At 37.3% G+C, this 5,089-nt stretch overlaps 1 pseudogene; it reads right to left on the reverse strand.

Moving 5' to 3' along the window:
• Positions 1-4,031: 4,031 nt before the first annotated feature.
• Positions 4,032-4,457, reverse strand: LOC114628932 (annotated as a pseudogene).
• Positions 4,458-5,089: the final 632 nt, after the last annotated feature.

The raw sequence follows: 5,089 nt of genomic DNA on the forward strand, positions 1-5,089 counted from the left end.
TCTCTCTCTCTCTCTCTCTCTCTCTCTCTCTCTCTCTCTGAGGCAGGTTTCACTGTGTAGTTCTTGCTGCACAGGGCTCACTCTGTAGACCAGAGTATCCTTGAACTCAGAGATCTGCCTGCCTTTGCCTCCTGGGAGCTGGGATTAAAGGCAAGCACAATCAGTGCCAGCTGGTAAATCATATATTCCTATCAAAACTAGCAAAGTCTTATAATTAAAAGCATTCAAACCTTCAGTGCTTCAATCATAAATACATCACAAGGAAACAGAAATAACTTTGTAAAATTGTTACTTTATCAGGAAATTATGCTGATTTGACAGCACATATAACATGGATACTAAAAGATTACATGGTATCTCATAAATATATAGAATTCTTACTAATTTAAAGGTAAATAAGTTTAAAATAAATAAACATTAAGTGTGACAAATTGAAAACCATTTAAAAGGATATATAGTGATCAAGCTGGCCCATAGGTCAAGTAGTTGATCAGCAAAAGAAGCTCTTGTTTAAAGGAGAAAATAATAAAACATGGATATTCAAAAGTGGTGTAATTATTGATGTCCATCAGTCCATAAAAATTAATAGTAGTTAGGAAAATGTAAGCTGTAGCTAGGTAATAAGTTAGTATAAAAATCAGACATGGAAATAGCAAGAAATTAGCATGCAAAGGTTTTATAACAGATATGGTAAATTTGTCAAGGGGTTTAAAGTGTAATGTATATCATGGAATTCATACAATCAATAAAAAACTAAGTAGAACTTCTAGAGCTGAAAAATGTAATAGCTGTCATGAAATATTTACTGGGTAATCTTAGGAGTGTATTAAACAATTCCCCAGAAAATACTGTTGAATTTGAGGACTTGGCAGTAGAAAAATACAGAAAGAAAATGTACAGAAAGAAAAATAATCAAAAAGAACTTTAATGACCTGTGGGACAATGTCTAAAGATGAAGCAAGTATGTGATCATTGTCTCAGAATTGTGGATGTGAGTCCAGAAAAAAAGAAGTTGTAGGAACAATACACAGATAACTTCTTTTAAAATATTTTTAAAATTTTTTTGAGGTAAACATATAATTATACCATGCCATCATTCCCTGTTGCCATTCGCTTCCTGCAAAGCCCCCATGTATCACTTTTTCAAATTTATTGCTCCCTTTCTGTTGTTACATAGATATTATACATGCATTCTTTTTTATAAACATTTCGTTTTTTATTGAATATTTTATTTACATTTCAGATGTGATCCCCTTTCCCTATTCCCCCCTCCCCCAGGAACACCTTATCCCATCCCCCCCCCTCCAGTTTCTATGGGGGTGTGCCGGTTGTGGTTTTTTTTTTTTTTTTTTTTTTTTTGTATAATGTTACTTGTGTGTATATCTTTTCAGGAATGACTATTTGATATTCGACAACAATTTGGTGTGTTCTTCCCTGAGAAAGACAAAGACTATTAGGGTTGAACCCTCAGGCCCCTTTTCCTTCTACTGGTGTTGTCATTGGTCAGCTCATATTTAGGCATTCATGTTGGCAAGATTTTCTGGGTGTAGTTTATTGACATTATTTTTAATAAGACATACCCCCTTTTGCTATTATGATATTTCTGTTCCGTCTTTCACCATGACCCCTGAGCCTTAGATTGTGGGAGTTATGCTGAGGTGCATCAGTTGGGACTGGCCTTCATAGTTCTATATTTTGGCTGGTAGTGGTTTTCTGTAATGATCTGTACTGCAAAGAGAAGTTTGCTTGATGCAGTGTGAGGACTTATCTGTAGATTTAAGGACAAACGCTTATAGATGGTTCTTAGACATTGTTGATTTAGTAAAAGAGTGTCTTTAGGATAGCCTCCAAGTTCTACACTTTCATTACTCCTGGGTGGTTGGCTGGGTTTCCAGTACCAGACATGATTTTAATTTTATTGTGTGGGTCTTAAGTCCAATTACAGAGCTCTTGGTTTCAGATAAAGTATGCATGCCACTACTGCAATCTTGGGATTTTCGTGTCTTTCTAGTTGTCATGTTTTAAATACATCATAGGTATCATATCTGGATACGACACTTCATTGTTTCCTCCTTTGAAAGCTTGCATAGTGGCTTCTGGTACCTTGAAACCTAGTCCTCATGGAGGAAGTTTTCAGATCAGTCCTAGGTTGGATCCAATGGATCCTGTATCTGAAGTACTTGGTGTCTTCATCAACAGGGAATTATCTTCTATCTGTGGTAGATGTCTAAGGGCCTATAATGTTTTGGGAGTCTCTTGGACCACCTTAAGCAACAACTCAAATGAGAACTTGTCATGACTGGTATTCGAGCTTTTCTCAGAGAAAACTCCAATCTGGTTCTGAGAGAAAGCATTGTCCTCCTATATGAGAAGTTTTCATTCAAATTATATATATATATATGAATTATACATATTTTTACGTGCAGGGATGATTCCTTTGGACTTTAAAAGGTATGCTTATTATTGGTGCCTTTCTTCTCTATTTTATATCACCTTCCCTAATTAAAGCCATTTTTCCTATTTCCTCCTTCAGATCACTTGTACCCTACTGTCTCCCTGTCTATTGATCCCCCACATTCTCTCTCTATGGCCCCCTTTTTACTTTCTTGGTTTCTGCAATTCTCTAGGTACACGATCATATCTGAAGCTTTGGACTTAGGAACTTCAAATGAGAGAGAACATGTGACATTTTTCTTTCTGGTCTGGGTTCTGTCACTAAATATAATCTTTTTCTAGTTTCATCCATTTGCCCACGAAGTTCATGATTTTATATTTTTTACAATTGAGTAGCATTTCATAATGTATATGTACCACATTTTCATTTTCCATTCATCGTTAAAGAACATTTAGGTTGTTTCTATTTTTTTTTGCTATTCTGAGTAAGGCAGCAATGAGCATTTTGGAGCATGACCCTGCCACATTGCTGAATTAATTTATTAGAATTAGAAGTTTTCTAGTAGAATTCTTGAGATATATAATGTATAACATCATATAATCCACAAATAGAAACTTTTTGACTTCTTGTTTGAATACTTATATTGTTTTAATTTTTCTTTCTTGCCTTATCGCTCCAGCTAGTGCTTCAAGCACAGTATTGAAAATGAGTGGTGTTAGTGAACAGCCTTGTTTTATTCCTGATTTCTGCCAGATTGCTTTAAGGTTTTCCCCTTTTATGATTATGCTGGCTGTGGGGTTTTCAGTTATAGATTTTATTTTTTTACGTTGTGGTATGTTTCCTTTAGTCCTATTTACTATGGGACTTTTATCGTTAAAACATGTTGGGCTTCGTCAAAAGCTCTTTTCTGCATTTACTATGATGATCATGTGAATTTTAATCTTGAAGTTCATTTATGGGGTTAATTTCATATATTGACTTTGCATATACTGAATCATAGGAATGCAAGAATAAAGCCAATTTGATTATTGTAGATAATCTTTTTGAAGTATTTCCACATTCTGTTTTTTCTTTCTTTTTTCTTTGCTTTCTTTCTTTCTTTCCTCCCTTCTTTCTTTCTTCCTTTCTTTCTCTAAGAAAAGCACTTTGCAGTCCTGGTCCTTTATTTCTTTTTGTACATTAGGCCATGAGTTCATATGGAATGAGCTCCCGCAGCTCAGTCAGGCTCCTTTCTGTTAGTCCTCACAAAGTGTACTTCTCTGGGTGAACCAGGTGCCCTTATTTTTGGCTTCCTTTTTCTTCTGATCATTCTCCTTCACCTGCTTCAAGCAGCTGTTTCTTCTCTTGTTTCTGCTTGATGAGCTCAATCTGCACATCGATCCTCTTGGCCAGAATCTTGCCCTAAACTTGCTTGTTTACAATGATGTCAATGGCATGTTGGGTAACATTATAGACTCTTCCGGTTTTGACGTGGTAACACTTATGGGGCATTCCTTTTTGAACAGTACCCATTCCCTTGATGTCTACAATATTACCCATCTTGTAGATTCGCATGTATGTGGCCAAAGGAACACTTCCATGTTTCCTTTTTTTTTTTTCAGGGACATATAGCATTTATTTGCCACGGGGGGTTGGCTCACACCTTGGGGGTGGCAAACAACTCCCATCCTTCCAGCTTGCCAATCTTGAACAGGACGGCCAGAGTACCCATGTAGACATAGCCCATGGCTGCAGTCCCATAGCTGTGAGTGCGTGCTCCCAATGTCAGGCCTCCCACGCAGCCTCCAATGAAGTAGTTCAGGGGGTCATCTGGCTTCTCTCTGACCTGGGCACTGAACCAGGTAGTGAGACCAAACATCGCTCCAACAGCAGCTGCAGTGAATGTGAACCGGCCAACTCTGGCCACTGCTTCCAGGGCGGAATCTGCAGGGTCGTGTGTGATGCTGTAAGTGGAGCCTATTATGACGCAAAGGCTGCCTAAGGCCGTGGTGATGTAGGTCTTGTGATGACACTGGGTGCCATCGGGGACCTCATTGTAGGCTTTGAAGAACCGCTTTGCCATGGCTGCGCTTACCCCGCTCACTCTTACTTCCATGTTTCCTAAAAGGCTTAGAGAACACATAATGAGTGTCCCTCTTCCCTTTCTGTTGGTCATTTTGGCGAGTTACTGGAAGACATGTGCCAAGCCCACCTGTATTATATCTTAATAATTTCACAAATAATTTTCAAGTTAGAGGAGTAATTAGGATCTAGCTTCAAAAAAGTTTTGATTAATTGACAAGGCTGATAAATTGAGTTCCACATGTATTGCTGATCCAACAATTTTTTTCTGTAATGGATCGACTATGTATTTTTGGCATTAGCTATTAAAATACATACATAGGCCATACCTGTTTTTATATATCTATATCTGTAAAATTTCACCTGCTCTCTTCACCAAAATTTGATATTGTTGAATATTTAAGTGTTCACTAACAAATACCAGATCTAGCAAATAAATTGCATTCTAATATAATTCATTCAATATGTAGTTTTCGTATATGTGCTGTCAAAGTGAGCACAAATATGTAGTTTTAAGTTGCTGTAAAATTGTCCTCATCCCCAAAACAGTATCTTCTGCCCCCCTTGTCCCCTTCATTCAGAGTTTGTTTCTTCATCTTGATGGACAGACTGCTTCAGAAACTAGTCCCTTAT

The sequence above is a fragment of the Grammomys surdaster genome, unplaced genomic scaffold (assembly GCF_004785775.1).
Source record: "Grammomys surdaster isolate TR1022 unplaced genomic scaffold, NIH_TR_1.0 274, whole genome shotgun sequence".
NCBI lineage: Eukaryota > Metazoa > Chordata > Mammalia > Rodentia > Muridae > Grammomys > Grammomys surdaster.